This window comes from Dysidea avara, chromosome 2 (genome assembly GCF_963678975.1).
Source record: "Dysidea avara chromosome 2, odDysAvar1.4, whole genome shotgun sequence".
Classification (NCBI taxonomy): domain Eukaryota; kingdom Metazoa; phylum Porifera; class Demospongiae; order Dictyoceratida; family Dysideidae; genus Dysidea; species Dysidea avara.
Window position 1 is genome coordinate 41,881,847 of NC_089273.1, and position 12,869 is coordinate 41,894,715.

A 12,869-nucleotide genomic window follows, 5' to 3' on the forward strand; every position below is an offset into this window, starting at 1 on the left:
TGGCCCACAGTAATGTAATTAGCCTCTTGTGGACAGTTAGTATTTAGCACATCAGTAAACACCAAATGATGCGATTGCAAGCGGATTGTAAGAAAGAAATTACACTCAGGTATGCCGTTATCTGTGGCTATCCCAGTGGAGATTAGACCATCGTGGTAGCTGGCGAGTTGATCAAAAAATCCATTAATTCAGTTTGTGGAGTTCACCATATTAAAGTGCGCTCTGTAGACCTAGACAGCCATGCTGTCGCTGGCTATTCACGCCATTCATGCGTGTAAGTGTTACCTATTGTCACCATGCATAACCGTATTTTCACATTTCCTAAAGTTCTCTGATGTTTAAGGGTTAAAGTATAGAGCACTGTGTCATCGTCTCCAGATTTTGTATTGTTCTGACTAGCATTCATTTCTTACCATTGTTATCCCATCTTGCAAGACTCTAGTGGAGATGTGTACTTTGAACTTTGTGAAAGTTTTTGTGTTTGAGTAGAAGACAAGTATAAGTTCAGTAGACATTTTGATTTCAATTGCCTTCACAATATTTCTGTAAGATGTTGATCACTTCTTGTTTTGTTGTGTTTAATAACTTGGTGTTCTCACTCTACTAATCTTACTATGTTCATTGTAGTGATTTAGAAGGGTATTCCAAAACCCACAATCAATTGTAAATTGTATGTATATATAAAGAACTCAGTAATTGTAATAAATCGGTCCAAAAACTAAGAGACGAAATGTGGAAATTTGATTTTTGGAAGAGACTTTTTGCTGTATACATCAAGTCTTGCAGTGTTATAAAGTTGATTCACATCAAAGATGATTCCTTCCCTGATGAATGGACAATTTAATAAATAGTGTACCATTATGGGATAGGTATAGCAATGTGAAATTGATGTGATTGTTATGATGCATAATAATTGAATTAGGTTTTTATTGTTGTGAAACCTACCTGAGTAAACTAATCAACAATTATTAGGGGCATGCTACTAGGATTTTTATTTTCTTTGCATTTTAGTTTCAGTCATTTCTACTATTACCCGTTCTAAGTAATCTCAGAGTGTTAGTTGTTCCTGATGTATTCTGTTGTACTTTAAACTATTGGTTAAAATTATGGCGGGTGAGAGTTTTCCAGTGAGGGGGACGCTCCTCCCTGCCGTCCTAAATTACACGTTGAATTGCATACCACTATGGGATGGCTACAGCTTATGTTGACATTACCTTCGAGCTTACGTATTAGTTGTTGAGTATTCCTGATATTTTATTCTGTTACAATGTCAGTGGGATGGTACCAAAACATAATGGAATGGTGGTAGAATGCACCTTGAACAATGTAAGAATTTCATTGAAACTACAGTGGAGTGATACAACGAGATGATCACTCTCTTCGCTAAGAAATTTGTAGTGACTCTATATTCTACTACTACTTGACTCATTATTTCATCATTTTGATCAGTATTTATTGTTTATGAGTTTTCAAATACACGAAAGACATTTTTATAGCTTCAAAATGTGAAATTCATTAAAAGTTGCAACAAAGGCGTAATTAAAGAATAGACATACTGTGTCATTTTCTGTTGTTCTAACATGTGTTTATGTTTGTCACTCCATCCCATTTGTAGGACTCTATTAGAGATGTGTGCTTTGAAATGTGTGAAAATATGTATGTTTGTGTGGAAGACAACTAAGTTTAGAGGAATTTTGAATCCCAGCTGTTGGCTTGTATTTTCATCTTTGACAACGTTTTTGTGAGATCAGTTTGTAAAGTTTACCTGTTACTGGGGAAAAGACGTACAGCGAATAATTTAACAACACAGATATGTAAAATATTTTGTGTCGTATTGCCTCGAATTACAGCTGGTCTTGTATAAATTCCTGGTCCTGCCTAGTCACCGGGGGTATACAGCATCATTCCAAAAATAAACGCCAGGTCTCAAATAAACGTCTAGTGCAGTCATTATTTTTAGAGAATTCCTAATGGTGTTATAAACGATGAAGTGTAGAACATTTTATATAGTTTCTTTTAAGCTTGAATCTGTGAAATATGCTGAGGGAAACATCAAGGAGAGTCCAGGAGGGTACAACACCAAGGTATGAAGTTGACTCATGAATGCTGATCAGGTATATAAATGCCAGTCTTCTATAGTCGCCAGTCTCATTTAGTAGCCGGGGTAAAAAGTCGCTTGAAAGAAATAAACACCCGGGCCATAATTTGAGACAATACGGTATACACTTTTAGACTATGGTACAGCTCATTTAGAGGGCTACTAAATCACTTAGTCACCTGACATGCTCATTTAGTCACCTACACATGTTCATTTAGTAAACCGCCCTCAGGCAATTTTGTACATGAAAAATAATTATAACACGAAAGGTGCACTGGAGTACTTGATAATACTGTAATACAATTCTTCTCTGTGTTCTGTGAATAATTCTGGACAAATAGTAGACTAAGCGGCGTATCTACTGTAGCTCTAGCCGTTACTCTGGTTACCGGTCGAATAATTATTTTTGTGGGCGCTGTAAGGACTTCAGGAAGAAACCGTTTTGCCGTTCTGCGTTGCTCTTTCACCCCACCCTAATACTCTGGCTATAAAGGTATGTACTTTAAACCATAGTCTAAATAAGTTAGACACCGCGACCAACGGGAACTAACGATTTAGTAACCCCTCTGGCCCTTAGTAGTGCCCTCACTGCGCTCGGAATGCTACAGCCTCGGGCCATTGGGGTTACTAAATCACTTAGTTCCCTTGGTCTTGGTGTCTAACTATTATTTAGGTATCAAAATGGTTTTAAATAGTTTGATCCTCTCACTAAGTGCTTTATCCTTGCTACAGCATTAGTATTATTTTCATAACCAAAACCCACAATCAGTTGTAGAATGTACATGTATTAAAGGAAGTCAGTAATCTTAGTAAGCATGAAAAGGAATAATAAATCACTAATTGTCTATGTAATTTTTGGCAAGACTTTTTGCTATAAACATAAAGTCTTTGTTCCATTACAAAGTCATATTAAGCCACATTGTTATATCAAAGTCATTGTGTTATTTTTACACATTCCTTTTACCACATCAAAAGAATTTTGCACAATGTAGGCATTGCTTTACCACGTTTTAAATTAGACCCTGTGGTAATCAAGCATTGTTCCTGGTGCTAAAAGAAGGTTTATTTAACAGCCCTGAAATGCTTGTATGGCCTCTGGACACGTCGGCATGGATATACAATCTGTCATTTAGATAATTATTTTGGAGGTATAAATTTTCTTCGAGATCACGAGATGAATAGTGTCCCGTGAAGTGTCGGCTAGTATATCTGTAAGTGTAGATGACCTTCCCTATTGATCTGTACTAAAGTATTAAGTTCTTAAATTTCCAATATTTTATTATTCAGCACGAATAAGTACTGTTGAAAGCCTAAGAGCTATTTCTATCTTGTCTTAAATGGAAATTTTCAATTCAAATATGCTACTTTGTAGTGCTGAAATGAATAGCAATTATACTATTCGAATAGTTGTGAGCAAAATAACTGAATATTCGATTATTCTTTAAGCATGCATTTCTGTTGAATAAGTACTAAAACCCTTTGCTAGGAAGCAAGATGAATCCTGAATTAATTCTATCCCTTCTAAATAGAACTTTTACAGCCACTGTTTAGAATCTTAAGTTTCGAGGCTGGCTTTATCCATCTAATCACAGTGTACAAGTGCTAATGAATATTTCGAATAGTGCATTAATGAATCGAATAGTGTCATGCCGACTGAATGGTCAAATAACCGAATAATTGTTTCAGCACTATCACTTTGCTTGCAACCTCTCAAGTCTCAAGCTTCTAGAGGGATGTTATTACAGTTCCAGAGATTGTCACACTGTGGTCTCACTTGTCACTTGTCTGGTTGCATTACTAGGTAGTAAACTTAAGTGAATGTCGCAGACACATTACCTTCTTGGTGCTCACTCATGCTTGCCCCAATTACAAGCACAACTTGTAACTTTATTAGCATGTTTTTATAAGCTCAACTAGGGATAGAAGCCAGCAAATATCCCCCACCTGCACTCACCGGAAATATAGTTATCAAAGCTTTGATTTCAGTTGAGTATTATTACAATGTTCTCAGCCAATAATGGATGATCATGAGTAATTGGTTGATAAAGTATTACGCAACTATTTTTATTTAAAATGCATTGAAAGTTTTGCCTGCGGGTATGGTTTCTGTCATTATTGTGCTTGTGTCTGTGTGCTGCTCTCTTTGTGCTAGTGTTTTTCATGTTATTATTTATTTTTAGAAAGCGAACACTTCACTTTTAATGCATGCAATAACACTCAAACTTTATACTCTGTGAATGCTATCCCACTAGGGACCTATGAGAAGGCTTAAAGCCTGTGAATACAGGGAGTCAGAAACATGTAACTAAAACGCAGAAGAAATCCCAGACCCAGTGGTGACTTGATACCATGCAGCATGCCGTCTATAGGAATGTGCCTGAGGAGCCACAGCAGCTGAGATCTGAGATCTTCCCTGCATTCAACCTTTACGACTTCTTACCAACAAATAGTTTTATTCTGTGAATACCACTACATCTTTGTGACACAAACTAAAGCCCACAATCAAATGTACAATGCATTAATGTGAAAACAATTCATAACAGTTGACAATCTGATTTTCTCCTTGTAAAGTTGTTTTTTTTTTGTTGTTTTTTTGTTGTTGTTTTGGAGAAACGATACATTAATTAATTAACCCATTCACTGCTGTAGACGCTATATGGCACATTTGCTCTATAAACACTCCTAGTGTTAATATTTAGGCACTCTGGCTTTCATCGTGTCTTCTAGTAGTTAATGCGTTCATTGTGAGATGGTCATTCCCCTACACAAATGGGAACAAAAATAAACGGATCCCTCATGTACTTATGTGTGTAATGTTACATAATCGATGAATTTGTGGTGATGTGTAACTGCTCTTCTGCTGGATACTTCGAAGCGATTCTGGTCTTGGAAATGGTAAGGAGATAGATTAGACACGTTTTAACACTCTACTGGGTGATTTTCACTTCACTGATTAATGGCCTTGTGGGTTTATGCGCTGCATATGCAGTTGTTCAAAAACCAGTCTTCCAGTAAATCACTTCAGGTATACATGGACTGGTGATCTTCATTGTATTGTTATAAGGTGTTAAGTTGCTGACTAAGGATTTTTTTCACAATTTTTTAACCTTGTGGTTATATGGCTGCGCAGGGGTTACTGTTAAGTAAACCATAATACCACAAATGATTTCGCTGTTTAATGGTGATTTCATGTAGTCTTATGGGGTTATGTTGTATGGTTTGTGAGATGTAGCAGCATCTCCCAGAAATACAGCGGTAAAGCGGTTTTAACTATGAAGGCCTTTTTTTACTTTGCACAACCTTGCAGCAAATTTAATCAAAAAGTTATAGATCAGACTGCATACCTCATTGTGTCATTGCATGATTAAAACTTGTACAACTATTATAAAAACTAAGACCCACAATCAAATACAAAAGGTGTTATTATAAAGGCATTTCATAGTACATCGTATGCAGCTGAAATAATTGTCATTTTATTCGTTTTAATTTTTTGGAAAGGGCTTTTCACCGAGAGGTGAAGCCTTTGAACATGAATTGCTGCACCAAGTTTGTCAGGAACATGGTGTAACAGTGCCTGAATTACTGATATTGCTTAAAAAGTAATCCAAGTTTTGAAGCAGTAAACAAAACTGAGAGGGGATGAATAAGTCAAACTAGCACTAAGACATTACTTTACATTACTTTAGACTACAACAAGTTTGATACTGAAATTTGATTGGCTGAAAACGTGGTCTCTAAATCTCGTAGAGCCACGGTCATGTCCAATAGAGACCACGCTCTGAGGCGATACGAAACACGATAATTACGCGCCTGTAACATTGGCAACGCATGGGCGTTTAAATGGCTAGTAACAGCCGTACTGAATTAGAGGGAGGTGTAATGGGCTTGTTTGTACTAATCAACACTACATTACTTGCTTACGAACAGCTGTCGGGGCACAACAACAGCAACAATGAGTTGTAGTCCAGTCGCTGAGTCCAGTATTTCGATACATAGCACGCGCCTGTAACATTGGCAACGCATGGGCGTTTAAACGGGTAGCAACAGCCACACTGAGGTCCCGCCATGTAGGGAGGTGTAGAGGGCTTGTTTCTAGTAATTAGCCATACATTTCCCATTTACAAGCAGCTGTCAACTCAAGGTACAATAACGAGTTGTAGTCTATCTATTGTTTATACACTCAAACTGGTGCTTTTTTCATTGTTCTGTTCATAGAATGTTGCTAGTCTAGTGAAGATATGTGCATGTAGTAAACTGCATTTTCCTTTAATTTCTTCCATAACTGAAGGCTTTCACAATGTCTTTAATACAATTTTTTCTATGGACTGACTAACTGCCGGCCTGGGATTAAATATCCACATGAAATGCAGGCGACCTCCCTATTTTCCCAACTTTTTGTGATCCCTAATCGAGCATAAAATAGTATTATTCTTGTTTTCTATTAAGACTAGCCAATATCAATATTTTTTGATACGTTAGTTTGCGCACCTGGTATATTAGTGCATTACTTTTCATATATAAACTGGTAGCTATGTTCAGATATGGTTTTGAAGAATGTAGCTATATAACTGGACTTGTTTTATTATCAAAATCAATTCCCAAAATCAGTTGTCACAAGTGTTGGTATAAAATGTACACATATTTGCTGTATAAAAGCCCTCCAAATATCAAGCATATGCGTACCATTGCCAAAGGAATAAAATGGATTCTGAAATTTTTTAGGTTGTCCATTTTTTCCTAGACTATTATTATTTGCAGCTATCTCTAGTTTAATCTCAACCATAAAACTACTTGCAAGCAAATAACTAGTATATTAAAAATTATAAATTTGAAAATGAAGTAGGGTTTCAAGCTATAAAAAGTAGTGAAACAAGAGATGAACAATGGTAGCTATTACAGCATAGCTCAGTGGGAAATCCCTACTTTGGCATTGAACACAAAATAATTGTTATACCATGCCAAAGTAGGGATTTAACACTGAGCTATGCTGTAATAGCTACCATTGTTCATCTCTTGTTTCACTACTTTTTATAGCTTGAAACCCTACTTCATTTTTAAATTTATAATTTTTAATATACTAGTTTGTGTAGTTTTTTGTTAAAGCTTGCAGCTAGCTATAATTACGCTACATTTGATGTTAGGTGGACTAATATTATTCTGTAAAGGTGATTTTTGTCGTGTAAGAAGTTTCTAAGCTGGTTTTTAAGGATGGTATTTTTGGCGGCGCGCGTCACTTTTGATGCAAACCCTACTTAAACAGTACTACTGTACTGTTTGATAAGAAAATTATAGTTTGGTTAACACCCACACAAGACACTATAGTGTGGTCAAATAGGTAAAAGACTTTTCAAAAAGACAATGTGTGTAGAAACCTTGTCGGTTTGTTCTAACTAATACATAGTTCTACTACCTACTGAAAATTACATCACACATGGCTCAGACATAACACCAGATAACTTGTTGGTTTACATACAAGGCCAGTTATGAATTCAAGTTTCCCACTATTTGGGAAAGCTTGCCAAAAAATAATCAAATCAATCAAATCAGTAAAACACATACCATCAGATACAGATATTTATACCATCACCTGTGACAATCGATTGTGGGAATTAATTTTGATGTGTAAGCAATTATAGTCTTCAAACAATTATTCTTATTGTATGTAAAATTTCCAATTGAGTATGACGAAACCTACAATTTTATATGACAATTGGTAATTACACAAACTATTACAAAAGCTGATATCCTACCTATCATATAGTATCGATATTAGTCATTCTTAGTGATCATTCATATATTCTAATTACACCTGATATGTTGCGATAAACATTATCTCATTTGCAGTAAGAATTGTATATGTCTTTGGTATTGCAGTACAGCAATGTATTGATATATTGTCCTATTTCTACTGCACTGATGGAATTGGATGGAGGGTAAAACTTACATTGTATGTTTAAAGTTAATGCCACAGTTAAAGTTGTAACTCAGTCCCCAATATTTTTTGGGTCGTGGAACTTTAGTATTCTACAGTGTACACTCTGAAAATGAAGTCTTCTTTGTACACTAAAACAGTGTAACAGTGCACATATTGGACCCTAAAGTGTGCACCGTGACACCATTTTGTGTGCAATGCACACATCATTTTTTGCATTTAACTTTAATGATCATGTTGAAAGGCCTACAATAATTGTATGGCTTTTTCCAAAAATAAACCTTTAACTTGTGGGATTTGATCTACAAGGTCACTACTTACTTTTGATTGTGGGTTTTAGTTTGTATACTATAGGATGCTACTTAGAGTGGCATATACCATCTACATATGTTCCTAATTTAATTCCATGCAGATTTTTTTCAATTGTAGAGTAAACCTGTAGGCATGTTACGTTATGAGTAAAATGGTGTTGATTATGTAACCATAGGATAAACACTTGAGAATGACAACACTTCTCCAGTAGTGGTATTAAAATATGCTTTGTGTATAATTACGCTTGAAGTATATTTTATTTACGTAGTGGCCTCTTTGTTACTTATAATCAACTTCAAAATAGGTGTTTAGTTAAGCCCAGGAATTCTTTTATTTCTAATTACAAATAGCGCTGTTGTTTTAATTGTAATATTTGAATTAAGGCAAATTGCATGCAAACTATAAGGTTTTACAATATAGGTAGCTTCAAGGTCATCCAATAGTGGATAGCCTTTTCCAAAAAAAAATATAACTCAAGTTTACTTTACATATTTTGTTCACACTAGTTTTGCTTTATATAGGAGGAGCTGTTACATTTGATTGTGGGTTTTATTTTATATTGCAAAATGCCAAAAATGAGCTGTATTTAGGTTTTAAATTTCACAAGTACATGTTCACAGTTGGCTACAGGCTTGCTTTGGGTCTACACCAGGTTTCCTGATAAAAATTGTTACCCGAAATGCAAATTAATTGATTATTCAAAGACATTGTTATACATTGGTAGAATCTGCTGGAGATGGCGATTGGCTGTTTGTTCCTGATTTTATAGAATAGTTTTAAGACATCTTTGTAAACAATTTGTTGGGATTCTGTTGTTTGTTCGAACATTCTGGTTATGGCAAACTTTAGATTTTGCTATTTGTAATATATTTATTATGCAAACATAGACAACATTACCACATTTCTTCATATGAAAGTAGCAGTCCAAGAAACACCGGTCTAAATTATAAAGCCAGGAGTTTCTAATATATTGGTACAATAAGCGCCTGTTTTCAAATATAAGCCTACAGTTAAATAAGGTAGTCGAGTTCCTTAAGAATGGCTAATAGTGAGTGTAACATATTGTAAGGGTAGTATTGTTTAATTCAGCCTGTGGCTACCAGAAATTCAGGCATCAATCATTGATAGTTCAGTTTCTTTATTCTAAATACAATGTTACCTGTTTCAAAGGCCTCCAGTATGACTGTATGACCTTTCCTTAAAAATATTGTAAGTAAAATGGTGTTTGTAAATTCTTGGTATTGAAATGTATACAAAAAATAATAACAGTAGTAAATTTTGATTGTGGGTTTTAGTTTGTATTATAAATTTGTACAAAATTTAGCTTTGGTGGCATGTAATAACTATAGAACTCCTAATGCTTTAGTGGACACACCTGTAGAAATACTTAATGTGGTCACTGTAATGGGGTGGTCTTATTAAGGAGGTCATGAAGTACACTTTGGACCTAATTGATATAGTCACTATACTGAGGTGGTCTTGCTACAGAGTTCTGCGTTAAGCACATTCCTGACCACCGACACCTAGGTGGCTCTGATAAAAAATAGTATATTAAAAATTATAAATTTAAATAGGAATTCAAGCGATAAAAAGTAGTGAAATAAGAGATGAACAATGGTAGCTATTACAGCATAGCTCGGTAGGAAATCCCTACTTTGGCATGGTTCAATGCCAAAGTAGGGATTTCCCACCAAGCTATACTTTAATAGCTACCATCATTCATCTCTTATTTCACTACTTTTTATCGCTTGGATTCCTATTTAAATTTATAATTTTTAATATACTAGGTTTGTTTACTTTTTTGTTAAAGCATACAGCTAGCTATAAACATGTGACTGTTCTGTTAGAGTGACTGCTGTATTAGGGTATCTCGAGTCAGCCTGCAAAGATGTGTGCTTGCCAAAAAAGGGGCGTGATTTCGATTGATTATTATCTCGAGTCAGCCTTCAAACTTGAAGGTGTGTGGTCACTGAAATACAGCTAGCATAAAAGGGGTGAGTCATCGTGGTTGTAGTTTCAATCGATAGATCAATAATGCGTAGAATGAAGAATGGGTGTGATCTTGTGACCTATCGTGAAAGCTATCTAGTACCGGTATACCTCGTACAGTAACCTCCGCCATAGATTATATCAGTTATGAATATATAATCTATGCCTCCATACAGTAGCGTAGTAAAAGCACCTTAAATAATCTAGTGGCGTGTATTATGCTGCTTAAAGAAAGTGTTGATACAGAAAATTAATGCCTCAGTATGATTTTGTTGGATGAAGAAGAAGACAAGCAGCCTGAGTGAAGATAAAAGAAAAGACAAGACGCAGAGGGCACACACTTGTCAGAACCCCAAAAGGCACATCCCACTGGTGAGTTTGTTATTGTGGCGTAAAATGGTGGCCGTGCACTGCTTCGTTTGGCCTCTAGGCTTACGTAGTCAGTCAGTCAGGCAGTCAGTCTAAAATTCAAGTTTTTGGCAATTTTAAAAATTCTGTATCCGGCCACCTGTATGCGTTTTGTTGTATTTAAAGCTGTTTTATGTATTATATGGACTAGTACTATTCCATAATGTGTTCAAATAGTACCATGCCTCCAAATAGTACTGCGGTGTAATGTATTTCAAAGTCTGTGTCTTCTTTGTACTGCACCCTAATAATGCTGGGCCATACATTTCATCAGTGCATATTAAGAGTATTTCATATACTACTATTACACACACGCATGCACACATGCACAGACAAACACAATGAAGACCTGTTTCTATGAAAATCAAATCATTTCCAGATTGCTGTTTCTTACTGACAAAAACTATCTTGACAATGTGGACTGACAGTGATTGACTAACCTTCAAACATGTGTAACTTGCTAATGGATCATGCTATAGATTTTTTCTTCATTATTTGACATTGCTTTTGCCTTACCAGGTACAAACCACTCAATACACATATGTACCTAGTGCCAATGACTAGGAAGGCTACTGCATTTAAGGTTAATATTCAAGGTCTCAAGTATTTGACTTGAACCTTTTCCAAAAAATATACTGATAATTGCTCTATAATTTGAAAGTATAATCCATGTTGGTGGTTATATAGTGACACCTGTTACATTTGATTGTGGATTTTAGTTCCATTGTGTTAATGCATATTTGGAGTCCGCTGTTGCCTGTCCCTTCGTAAATCCAATATCAGTAGCTACTGGTTATGTCAGATGGTTGTCTTCCAATTTGAATAAAGCGTTGTGTTGTGTGCATGCATGACTGTTTATAGATAGATATTGGATACACTCAAGTTATCATAAGGTATTGTTGTATAAAAATTGTCACAACTAAATCCCACAATCAATTCTCAAAGGTATTGTTATAAATACCATCCTAAATGTTTTTACTGTCACATATTTCACATATTTCATTGTCTACGGTTGACTGTAATATTATTAATTTTTGTAAAGTTTCCCTAATTTATTTAGGAGAAACTTGAAATGTTTGAAAATTGCTAAATCTATAACAAACGAACTTGTGGTATTTCTAAACTAAAACATAAGAGTTGGTAACTGGATACTTGCAGCTTGGTGAAGTTAGTACCCTTAGGGGGGAGGGTTATTGTAGTTGCCTTATGCGGCTGTGCAGATTTGTTTTTACCACTTTAACTGCTGCGTACTACACTCATAGGTTAAAAACAAGATACCATTTTGTCTCTCCTGATGAGTTTAACAAATGAAATGTGTGGATTGTTCCGTAAGCACTTTATTCAAAAGTTATGACAATGTTAGCTGTTTGTCTTGGCGTTTCTTGATGAACTCTCGATGTGAAAAAGTGATAGCAATAAATTATTTTCGTAGTGTATTACATCATAGATAATAGAGTAAAGGGATAGGAAACGCAATAACGTGACGTCACAAAATACATACATTTCTATTGGAATTCCGTGTAGTACGTCACGAACATACTCGTTACGCTTGCTGCGCTTGTATCAAAGAGAAACAAATTGTTGTAACGACAGAATTTTGTAACCAACGACTGTGAAACTTCGCTACAGTGAACTCAAGTAAGTAATCGAGGGAAATAAAATGGTACCAACCCTCAAGGAAGTTATACACAAAATTAAAGGAGATTGAAAGTGAAAAAAACGGCCCAAAAATTACTTTAAACCACTTTACTTTCTTCGTAAATATATTCTATCCTATTAACTGTGATAAACCTATTCCTTACCATTTAACAGAGGGAACCAGAGGAAATATCGGAGCAAAACAGGAACTGTTGCTTGAAGAAACGACTAAGTATCTTCCATTTTTAACCAAAAGTTTAAACCACCTTGCAGTACAACGCAACGGTTGAAGACTGTGTTGGTGACACGCCTAGCTTACCACAAGATTCGAAAGTGGAACCGGCTATAAAAGAAGCGGTATGGACGAGGCATGAAGGTACGATGAGCGAAAGTGTGACAGCGTGTAACAATCATGGTTAATGCGATACACTTTGTTACAAAATCTACGGTCTGAATTCTCTCGCCAAAATCTCTCACATAGGCCTAAATACT

At 35.6% G+C, this 12,869-nt stretch overlaps 1 protein-coding gene across 7 annotated transcripts in view; it reads left to right on the forward strand.

The window, feature by feature from the left end:
• LOC136247368 (uncharacterized) overlaps positions 1-12,869 on the forward strand; it is a 260,912-nt gene that overhangs the window by 165,026 nt on the left and 83,017 nt on the right. The gene's annotated exons all lie outside the window — the stretch shown is intronic.